The sequence below is a fragment of the Hyaena hyaena genome, unplaced genomic scaffold, assembly GCF_003009895.1.
Source record: "Hyaena hyaena isolate Hyena2069 unplaced genomic scaffold, ASM300989v1 scaffold_727, whole genome shotgun sequence".
Lineage (NCBI taxonomy): Eukaryota > Metazoa > Chordata > Mammalia > Carnivora > Hyaenidae > Hyaena > Hyaena hyaena.
In genome coordinates this window covers 322501-335000 of record NW_024081359.1, presented here as the reverse complement: position 1 = coordinate 335000, position 12500 = coordinate 322501, and the positions used below count along the sequence as shown (strand labels likewise).

At 38.0% G+C, this 12500-nt stretch overlaps 1 protein-coding gene across 5 annotated transcripts in view; it reads right to left on the bottom strand.

Moving 5' to 3' along the window:
* The window catches only part of CDIN1 (CDAN1 interacting nuclease 1), a 208575-nt gene that overhangs the window by 135167 nt on the left and 60908 nt on the right, over positions 1-12500 (bottom strand). The window lies entirely within an intron of this gene.

Sequence of the window (12500 nt, the reverse complement as noted above, 5' to 3'; positions counted from 1 at the left end):
CTTTATTTTAATGCCTGGGGGGAAAATACCAGTACTGTCAATGTAGAGCAAATTTTAAAGCATCAAAATCTATAAAATGATGAAGTATTTAAAACACGGCACATCATTATCCTTTAGGAGAAAACAAGGGTGATATCTCCTAAACTTTTCCTAGATCCAAAGATGATTCCACTTCGCTTACATTACTGCATGAAGCATTAGCAAAGCCCAATTTTTGAGAGGTGTCCAACACATCTGTTATAGGCACAAAAACTGTGGAATGAACAAATGAATACGTTTGACACGGTAGTAATTTTAATCCATATTGAATATGTGTCTGTGTGAGGATCTTGTCTCCCCTGGTAGAGTGTAAGCCTTTTGAGGGCAGGTAACCCGACTTAGCCATTAGACCCACCTTCTCACAGAGCAGGGAGCTCATGTTCTGTGTGAGAGAGAGAAGAGAGAGACAGAGACATACAATACGTCAGAACGTCTGATAAAAAAAATAAGGATTTTTAACAATAAAATCTGCCCCTTTGTCACCTGTGGGCCAACCTCATTTGCCCTAGTCCTTCTGCCTTTCATACTTCTGCTAATGATACGCTTTCTTACTTCCCAGTCAGGAAGTCAGGCAAGCAGCCCAAGACAAAGAACATCATGACGCCAGTGCTGACTCAAAGAACATGCAACAGACAAATGGTTGTGTGAATGGTGCAGCCTACTTTCTTCATCCCCAGAGACAACCAGATCTCTTTCCCGCTGCTGAGACTCTAAACAGAAGCAACGAACTACATAAAATATCACTGAAAGGAGAGCTCTTAAACAAGGCATAGTTGTGTGTGTTTTGTTTTTTTTTTTTACCAAATGTTTACGAGAGGCTGAAAACTCAACAAGAACGGCTAAAATGGAAAGCGCAGAAAACCAAGACTGAAAGAAGACATAATTTAAAAAATAAGCCAAATACACAGGCCAGAGAACATTTTGCCCACCCCACACCCTGTAGACAAAGGTGTTCACTGACTGACTGGCATGTTTGATCATTCACAGGAGAGTGTGATGGAGCATGGAAAAGAGGCCCAGGTTTTAAAAGAATTCACTTTTATTTTGATTTCTTCACTTCAGAAAGTATTGCCCCTAGTAATCAAAACTAGTTGAGTTGCAAAAACAAGACAGAAAAGTACATTAATAAATACAACAGATTTAGGAAAATTTAGATCAGACTGAGAAAATTTATCTTTGACATTTATTATAGCATTGACAGTCTTCTTTTCATAAAGGAGAGGATGTAACTAAAGAGAATTTGTCAGTTGGTCTGTAAAGGGCTTTACTTGGGGCCGATGTAAACTAATTTCATCACTGAGATGAATGACAGGCAAGGACATATGTCTGCTTATAGTTCCATGGAGGAGGGCTGGTGAAAAGACTAGGATGCAGAGCACACACCGAATTCCTGAATCTAAATAAAAGTTGTCTAGTGAGATTATAACCCAAAGTAGAAAGTAAATATTGCAAGTCATATATGCATATACAAATAAATCCAGGAGCCAAAATTTCCTTACAGAAGAATCCCAAATAATATTTCAACATAATCCTCTCCGCAGGAGATGGAGTTAAACTGTCCTCTTCATCTTGAGTGTAGGCTAAATTTAGTGGCTTTTTTTCAAAGAACAGAGTACGGAAAAGGAAAAAACAGTAACTTTATGGAGGAGAAATCTGGCAAACGTTACCCTCACCAAGAGACTGAGGTTAACATAACGAGTGATAAATTGCGCTGATATCATGTACCCACTGATAGGATATGATGAAGGAAACTTCACCTCTGTGTTATTCTTTTCCAAATTCTATAACCCCAGTCTAACCATGAGAAAAACATCAGACAAATCAAAAATGAGGGACGTTACAGAGAAGGGCTGATTAATATTCCTCAAAACCATCATGGCCACCCAAAAACCAGGAAGAGACTGAGTAACTGTCACATACCAGGGGAGAGGCTAGAAATACAACTAAATGCCGTAGGGGCTACTGAACTGCACCCTGGGCCAGCAAAAGGCCAGCCATGGAAGAAGTGGTGCAATTTAAATAAAGTCTGGAGTTCAGTTAATAGTAATATACTGACATGGGGTTCTTAATGTTGACAAATGAACCAGAGTCATATAAAATTATAACATGAGGGGTAATTAAAACCGAGTGACAGGTACAGGGAGAACTTTCTGTACTATCTTTGCAACTTTTCTGTACATCTAAAATTAGCCCAATAAAAATTTTACTAAGAAAAATTATAGCCTTCTAGTGGAATTGCTGCCCCCAGACACAGGCTCATGAAAAATCTAACCCTTCTATTACCATTTAAAAACTAAACAAAAACAAAACAAAAACCCTCCTGTTGTTTTTGACAAAGTACTGGCTAAAGGAATTCCTGAACTATAAGATACTGCTACATATCAGAATAAAGGGTTATAAATTTCCACAGTACATATATAAGCAGACTAAACATGCTATTGTTCCGTTATTATAAGAAAAAATACATTAAATTAAAATATATAAATTAATAAAAGAGTTCAGGAAATTGAGTTCAACCTCCCAGTCTATGCTGCTTTGATAAGACCATAATTAATTTCTTCCCCTACAGAGTGTCATAAAAAGAATTTCAAGAGGTTTTCAGAATCTCCAAAATTATCACAGAATTCAAATTAAGCAACTGCTGGAATACTACTGCCTATTGCTACAAAAGTCACTATCATTTGAGTGCCTGTGATGGGCCAAGCACCATGCTAGGTACTTTACAAAGTCATCTTTAATCTGTATAACACTGAGAGGTAGATGGTATCTGATTTTGAAGACGAGCAAACTATGGCTGCCAAAGAAGTTACGGAAGGTGACAGCTAGGAAGTGATCAAATTGGGATTTCCAACTCAGCAAAAGGAGACACACACAAACGGTAACAGATGAGATTTAACTAGAAATAAGATAAACTCTTCTGACTCTAAAGAGTAGCTAGGCACTTGGGGCAAATCTAAACAATGGTGTTAATTCACATTCATTAGATAATGGAAAGAAGATGACTCTGCAATCAGAAGACTTAGGATCCCTTCCCTCATTGCTTTTGTTCCTTCTTTTGTGCCTTCAGACACATAATGAGGGTAAGTAAAGGAGCAGGTAGGCGTGGGTGACCCAAGATCAAGTCCCAGTTCTTGCCCTTTCTAAGCATACTGCTAGGCTGGTCATTTACCCCGAGCTTCTCATTTATAAGACCACAAAATAACATTTGCCTTATCTATGTCAAAGAGTTATTACACGAGTCAAAGAAAACATTATCAAAACTTTTTTTAAACGGTGAGGTTCTATTCACATGTTTTATGTATCATCTACATAATTCCTTAATGTCCTCTCAATTCTAGAGTTATAAGTAAAATGGCAGATATGTTATCAACAAAATATGTAATTCAAGTCAACTAATGTACATAGATGTGAGACCAAGGGATGAACCAAGAGCAGGAACCACATATTATTCCTGTGTTACTGCACAAAATGTCCTCTTAGATCAAAAGGCAAAAAACAATGAGAAGTTGGAGGTTAGATGATTTAGTGAAGAAGACAAATCATTTACCTGTGCATACAATTTAATTATAGCAAGAATAATTTGGTAATCATCATTAAAATAGACGCTAGCTTATACACAATGACATCAGAGATCAAATGGTCAAAGCAAGGGCCCTCAGTGAAGCAGGAGTTATTCACCATCAACAAAGAAGATCCACTCGAAATGTTGGATTTTATGTCCTTGCAAGGCAAAAGAAAGTAGCTCATGTTGTCTGTATATTTTTATCTGGTTAATGAATATATACTATTCATATTTTCCAAGAATGTTGTTTATCAAGCTTCTCAAGCAAAGAGTTACTTACAAAATGAGGCAGGAAAAAAAGCCCATACAATTATCTCATTCTTAAATATATTAGCATCCTCTCATGAATTAAGAGAAAGTGGAATTCCTAAATTCTCAAACCGTGACGTAATATTGGTTTTATTGATTCCCTGTACAATTTGTGGGAGTACCCAATCATTATTTTGACAGTTTTATCATAAGGTAATAGACTTCCTTTTAGATAATTGCAGTTACCACATTCAATTTCAACCTTCCATAGGATTTTTTCCTAGATACAGCTTTACTGTCAGTCCTAGATCACATTACTTTCTTTTTATAGCTACACACACAAAGCATTTTAGGCGTTACACCTAATTATGTCAGCACAATAACAATTTAAAAGCTCATCATTAAGAAGTAAAGGTTAAGCAGTTATATGTTAAGACTCCTTTTTATAAAGACATATAGTGCTATATGACATAAGTAAATGAATTACATAAGCTCTTAAAAGTCTGTTTGAGAGTTACAAAAAAATAAGACCCTTTTTTGGATACACTGGGAAATTTTGATGAGTTTGTATCCAGGCAATGACATTTGTGAACTACAGCTTTGACTTACAAGCTTTCTGGCTCATGAAAACTATGTACCCACACAAGTTTCACAATACAGAGTTGGGTGACAAAATACTATTTTTCCTAGGGAGCAAGTTTAACATAATCACTAAGAGCATGGGTTCTGGAGGCAGATTGCTGCTACTTAATGTCTGACCTGGGACAAGTCACTTAAGATTTTTGTGCCTTGGCTTCCACATCTGTACATGGGGGTAGTAATACTACTTGTCTCATGAACTTGTCCTGAAGATTAAATGTCCAAGCGGTAGAGCTCTTAGAAAGTACTTGGCATATAGTATGTGCTACATAAATATCAGATATTATTATTGCTTACTTAAATTGTCTTAAGCAGTTAAAAACTAAATATAGAGATAAGGAACAAAACTGAAAGGTAATTTAAGCCAGTGGATAAAGTACAGACAAACAATGAGAGCCAAGAGATGAGCTCTACTCATGGAATGTGAAGGTATGGGGCGTTGCAACGCTAGAAGAAAAAGCAAATGTGAAGTTCAGAAGTTCTTTGCAGAAACAAAGAATTAGGGTGAAAAGAACTCTAAAGACGGAGGCCAAAACTGGTATCCAAGGCTTAACACTAAGTGGGAGAACACAGCTCAGGATTCAACACAGATCTACACAAGAGGCACAACAATTCAGAACACTCTTCTGTCAACACAGAACCCCAGCCCCTTGCCCCCTGCACTGTGTGTGGGGGGGAAGGGACAGGCGATGGCAGGGAGGCTGTTGGAGAGCAGACAGCAGAAGGCAGCAACTGTAAACAGGCGAGGTTTAGTGGCAATTCAACTAAGCTGTTAACCTCCCTGAAAAATACAAGCCACGATAATTCTCAGTTTAGTGTATTTCATCATTTGGGGAGGGAAAAAAAATCGCTTGATTTCCATTCTGTAACTTCCATATTCCACTTCATAATTATAATTACTTCAGAAAACAATTTGGTGTCTCGCTAGAATCAGACAAAAATTCTGTCACCCCTAGTCAATTTACCTGGTTAAAAAAAAAATCTAAAATAAAAAGTAGGCACCTGGGGCGCCGGGTGGCTCAGTCAGTTAAGTGTCCGACTTCGGTTCAGGTCATGATCTCACAGTGTGGGTTCGAGCCCCGCATGGGCTCTGTGCTGACAGCTAGCTCAGAGCCTGGAGTCTGCTTCGGATCTTGTGTCTCCCTCTCTCTGACCCTCCCCTGATCATGCTGCCTCTCTCTCTCTGTCTCAGAAATAAATTTAAAAAAAAATTTTTTTTTAAAAAGTAGCTTCTTAATTAAAAGGGACAACTGTATAATATAATTTGGCATCCAAATTAACTACTTCTCTCAAGATAAACAAAAAATGTTTGTAGGGGAGCCTGGGTGATTCAGTCGGGTAAGCGTCCACCTCTTGATTTTGGCTCAGGTCATGATCTCAGGGTTTGTGAGTTCAAGTCCCGCGTTGGGCTCTGTACTGACAGTGCAGAGCCTGCTTGGAATTCTCCCTCTCCCTCTCTCTCTGCCCCTTCCCATTTGTGCTTGCTCTCTCTTTCTCTCAAAAATAAATAACGATTTTTAGAAAAGTGTTTCTAGTAAGTGATTGTGTTTCTAAAGAAGAGAAACAAATCAACGGGGTTCTGCAATAAATATTCCGAAATTACCAGAAATATCAATAATCTATATCTCATATCAAACTAAAAAAATAAGAAATACTGGCCAAAAAGAGTTTTTCTTATTTTCCAATCTATGTAAATACAAGTATTTTTTTAAAGTTCTAAGATTCCACTGTACTATAAATTCATTTTCCCTAAACAGAAAAAAAATTTACATGAAATCAGGACTCTACTAGAAGATTTTGCACATATAACCACTTTTGTATGCATGAACCACTTTTTCAGAGGCTTTTTAAAAATTGTGGTAAAATATACATAACATACACTTTACCATTTTAGCCATTTTGAAGTGCACCGTTCGGTAGTAATAAGTCCATTCATCCTGTTGTACAACCATAACCACTCCTGTGTCTAGAACTTCATCTTCCTGAACTGACACTTCACACTCATTCGATCAGAGCTTCCTATCACCCCCTCCTTCCAGCCCCTGGCAGCCATCGCTCTACCTTCTGTTGCTATGAATTTGCCTACTCTAAGTGCTTCATGTAAATGGAATCATACGGTATTTGTCTTTTAGTGTCTGACTTACTTCATTTAGCATGTCTTCAAGCCTATGTGAACCAATTTTTATTTCCTGACCCTTCTTGAAGTCCCAGTGAGGATGGTGAGGATTACTTCTGTCAAAACCAAGCAATATCTTGTCATAAGTCCTTGATTACTCTTGTCTTTCAGATTGTGAATCACTCCCCAATCCCTTTGGTCTTCCCCCAAGGACCCTCTCACCAACATCTCCCTCCTGCCCTAATAACCTGTTCACTGATTCAGTTTGCTTTCCTATCTTCAAGTTTCCTTATAAGCTGCTGAGAAAAATGTAACAGGGAGGAAGGACTTCAGTATGGTATCAACATTAACAGCCAAGGTAGATTATTTTTAATTTCAAGTAACCATCCTTTGCTTTATACCCATGATCACAGATAACACAATTAATTAAATTAAATGCCACTGACTACACTGTATGTATATAAAGCATAGTTGGGATCTAATCTCCAGTTCTGAGCCTCTTGAATGACAAAAGCCTTCAGTGTAATCAGTATCATTAACATTTATCAAGCAATGAATATGCTTCTATATTTCTTCTTCAAATGAGTGAGAATAAGTCATTTTCTCATTCCATCAGCTGTAAAAGGAAGTCTATAAAGGGATGCAAGAAAATGCCTACCCACTGAAACAATTTTTAACAAAAACTGAGGGGCCAAAGTAAGCTCAAGTTCCTACCCTTGGAATCCCCCCTGAACTGTCCAGACAACAAGCGTCAAAGTATATGATAGAGCTTTCAAGAAATGGAAAATGTCACATGGTGTAGAAGCTTGAAAAGTCTTTTAATAAAGACTTTAAAAAATGTTTTCAAATTATATAAAAGTCTTAAGAGCACCCATCTACAATATGTAAGGAAGTAATATTTGCCACTAAATAAATATGTAATCAATAAACAAGAGGTTTGCAAAGAGTTGGAAGCAGTCCCCTCTAAACTAAGCTACAGAAGTTCCATGCATTCACTTCCTCTCAATGAGGCACTTACCCCTAGAATATACATTAATTCTTTACATTCATTTTATTACCACTTATTCTTTTTAAAAAATTTTAATGTTTATTTACTTTTGAGAGAGAGAGAGAAAGAGAGAGTGTATGGGGCAGGGGAGAGGCAGAGAGGGGGGGGGGACACAGAATCCGAAGCAGGTTCCGGGCTCTGAGCTCTCAGCACAGATCCCCATGTGCGGCTCAAACTCATGAACCATGAGGTCATGACCTGAGCCTAAGTTGTATGCTTAACTGACTGAACCACCCAGGCACCCCATTTTATCAGCATCTAGGGGGCAGAAAAATTGAAGGTACCCTGCAAACAGAAAGTCAATCATTAATAATTTGAAGGATTAAGTAATAACCTGAATACTTAAGAATAAAATGAGGAGTCACATAGAGAGTGGAGAGTGCCTCCTCCTATTCTAAGTGTCTTGGGGAAAAAAAAAAAACATTCCATTTACAAATGACACAAATCTTCACTATGTTCCCAAGAAGGAACCCTAAAGTCCAACTCTACAGAAGCATGCTATAAGATGTACCCCAAACTGAATTCAATTTAAGTAGCCCACACTGAATTTTTTACTTTTTCCAAATCAAAGCAACTCTTATTTCTATATGACGGGATGTGCCAGTTTGAAATTTCTGATTCATCCTGGGCTCCTTTCACTTGCTCGTCACCAGTATCCAATACGTTGCCATGACTATAGACTTTATCTCCTCTTTTACTTCCATTGCAAACTCTAATTCAAACCTGCTTTAAATTTTCCAAGAATAATGTAATAGCTTACTAATAATTCTTTCTCGTGATACCCAGTAATTCCTCACTTCAATCCATTCTTCATAGTGTTGCCCTATTATCTTCAGCTTTGTGTTTTATCTGCTGTCACAACACACAGTTCTGTGTCACAATCCATTACAGAGCATATTGCAAATTATTTATAACTTACCACTAAAGAAATTTATCAGTGCTTTTTTCATAAAATTAATGAAAGTTGACTTGGATATTTCCTATCAACATTCTTCAATTGTTTTCCGATATGCTCTCTTGAGTGGAAGAGGGACTGGAGTCACAGAAAAGTGCTAGGAATTCTGGAGGACCCAGATCACTGCTAGGTACATGACACTCTTCACCTCTGTCTCTCTGAAAATCACCACCATAAATAAACAAAAGCTCTGATCATGTCCCTCTGCCATTGAGAACCATCAGTAGCTTCCCACTGCCTGCTAGTTTAAATACAAACACCCAGAGCTGGAATTCAGTATCTTTGTCATAGGATTCTAACTGAATCTGGCCAACTTTAATTCTCACCATGAATCTATACAACCTTTTAGTTAGCAGCCCTGGACCATTCTTAAGCAGACCTTATACTTTTCCATTTTCCTTCCTTGGTGCACACAGCTCTCCGTCTTAAATTGTCTTCCCCGGAGCCAACTTTCTCCCCCTCCCCCAGCCCATGAAGACTCCTTCCAGCATGTTTTTGCCTCTAAAAGCACATAGAGAAAGATAATTATTATGTATGTGCCTCACACATCCCACCAAGCTATGAGTTCTTTGATGAAAAGCTGTGAATTTTATTCCTATTTCCATCTACCATAGCACCAAGTGCTTCCGATACAAACAGCACTCAAAGAGCTCTTGATGAACTACAGAAGAATAAAGAACATGCATTCCAAAGGAATCAATAGCCCAGTACTGTTAGTAAGGGACTACGCAAAGTCTAATCAGATCTGATAGTAGGTCACTAAGCACTGTGACGCTCAGTCATGTATTCTATTCATTCAGCCACACACTTAACGCTTGGGACTTAACAAGGAGCAGAATGTGTGCTAAAACTGGGGAGCACGACACAGTAACAACAGTAAGAAGGGTAAAGCCTCTAGCCTTCTTGTACAAGCTAAGATGGGAAGGTAAGATCCCAGGCGCAGATGATAAAACATGGAATTAAAATTCAGCCTTCCTTAGCAACTCAGTCTGTGACTGGTCATCACTTTCCAATTATACTCTCCATTGGTGCAATTAGAAAAAAATGGCAGAAACCATGGGAAGATGCATTTTGATACATAAAGGGTTTGTTCAAAACGTAAGGACTTCCACCTGTAGGAAAACAGACCCAAAGGTGATTTACCTATTACTCGTAATCAATCTAAATGCTGTTGGTAATATCCTATGCTAAGAAGAAAGACTGCTGAGCGAGGTAGGGCTCCAATCACTGGAACTGATGCCAGACAGTAAAGAGTTCTTCATCTCCTGCTCTGGCCCAGTTTTGTCATGTGACACAAAAACCTGCAGTCATATTCCAAGAGCATTTTCCCACCAATTATTCAAACTGGTACTGTACTCACTGTACCATTCTGCTGAATGAGCTTGATGAGGAACAGGAAGGCTTGAATTCGAGCATCGCCATTCACCGCTCTGCCCTTTACTACCATTTGCATTTGACACTTCTTACAGTCTGTTTCCCGGCCTGTAAACTGGCCTTCTATGCCTCACCTACCTCAGTGGGTTACTCTGAGGACACAGAAAACCATGAAAATGCTGACTATTCTCCCTCAGAACAACTAAAAAATCCCATTTGTATTTCAGGAGGAAAAGAAAATGGCACAATGAGAGTAAACTTCCCTATAATTGTCTAATTTGGGAGGAAGAAAAATAATTCAATTGAACAGATTTAATTTGGCATCTGGGCCCTGGGGTGAGCGTTATGTAGCAATAATTAGGACTCTGGCCAAGTCACTTGCCTTCTCAGAAACTCCTTCTCGATCCCTATCCTATCAATATGTTAGTTTTGTTGTAAGGGTAAGCAAAAGTATGGCACTAAAAGGATCCTAAAAAGGACTGGACAACGTTTAACCAGGGGCAAGAGAAACGTCAGTACAACACTTGGTTTATTATCAAAGGGCGACTTGGGATTCTAACTATTGAGGCACTGGGCAGAATGTACATATCATACTCTAAAAATTATCCCACAAAGAACCAAAAAGTACTCCTTAAAAGTAGGCATTATTAAAGTATATGTTATTGAAACCGCATGTTTTATGTGTCCCATGTTGTTAGTTACACCTTTTTCTAGAAAGAAAAACAATTTAAAGCTGAGCATTGATCTGGGGCAAGTAATAGTACATACGCCGTACTCTCTACTCCCAAAGGAATAGGACTTTTCCCCCGATTTCTAATTTTAAAAGGAAAAAATTAAAAATCCAAACCAAGACTGACTGAGACTTGCAGCTCATTAAAGCTGAGGTGATTTCCCCCATATAGAATTCTATTGATCTCCATAGTCCACACTAGACAAAAAGTGTGGTCAGGGAGGGGGATGATGGATGCCTCTGCCAATAGCACTGAACAAACCTGTTAGCTAATTGCTACCAAAGACAATTATCCCCGCATTGTTTCATAATGGAAACACATTACAAAACTCTAATATACACACAGGGAAATTTGATGATTTGACTGCAGAGCCATGTGCATTGAATTTCATTGCCAAAGGCCAGCCAGGTCGCTGCTGTGAAGGGGAAGAAAGTGTCAGAATATAAGCCACAGTATTTTAAAGCTCTTTACTTTAAGGGGGGTGGGGGGTGGGGGTGGAAGGGGATGAAAGAAAGGAGGAGGGATGAGAAAGACAAAGAAAAGAAAGAGAACCCAGCATCACCCTCAAGTTGAATGAATTCTACAATCTGGGAATAATTTTAACATTTTCAGTTATTGTTTTTTTTTTTTTTTAATGATAAACCACTGGCAATGGTCTCATAATGGTCATCATAAGAAGATTTTAAAACCCGTTTTCTATCCAGAAGACTGTTTCAAAGCTTTTTGACAGGCAGTCAGCCTACTGGCAAGTATGGAGTTAAGGAAGTGGCTTCACAATAGCCTGGTAGGATGATTAAAAATAACATCAAATATCTGTCATGATTTTACGTAAAGGAAAAAAAAATCTGACTGTAACAACTCACAGTAAAACAGCCATTAACCCAAACAATTATAAAAGAAAAAGCCTCAAAATACAGTTATTTGATTAGACATAATCATAGTGTAATTCAAGCATACAATATTTACATTTGCCTCCTTTCCAAGAAGTCACATTCTTAAAATACCCTTTCCTTGATATGTTTCTAAATATGCTCATGTCCTTCTCCGGCGTATTCATGCAAGACATTTAATCCTAGCATTGGAATTAAAGGAATTCTGATACACAGTATACATCAAAATTACATTCAGTACTATTTAACTCTACTGTATAAAACGGTACAAAATAAAAGGAAAAATGTACCGAAGATGTGCCAGTGTTATAAAGATAAATTAACGGCTACACAATTTATGATCAACCTATTAACTTCATAATTCACAAGTCAATGAATTCTGTTTCAGTGTGTTTGGTACTGCTCCCGCACAGGCCAGTCTACCTGCTTCAGACTATGCTGACTACTATTTTGACAAGACCTGGATAGCAGTAGGTCCAAAGCAATCAGAAGGTTGACTTTGACAAATGGCGGTGCTGCGGCGAAGTTGAAAATAACACACATCCACTTTAATCTCTTTCTTGATTAAATCGAAACCATACCATTCTGACATCATGTGATTTGCTCATGAAGCATCACTGCAGGTTACTTTAGAGGCTACATCTATTGAAATGATATTGAATTTTTAGGGGAAGTACTTAATTCATTCAAATGAAACCTTCACAAGGTAGCTGGGCCACCAGTCACTGATAACCCGCAGATTCAAAGAAAATCAAAGGAGAAACCCCTGACAAAAAAATAAAAAAATAAATAAAAATCCAACATGTAGTACTGAATGATATTTTAGGAGGTATTATCTTCTACTTTCAAAGAGGGAAGATTATATGCATAAAGCATATTCCAAAGCTTTTTACCTCT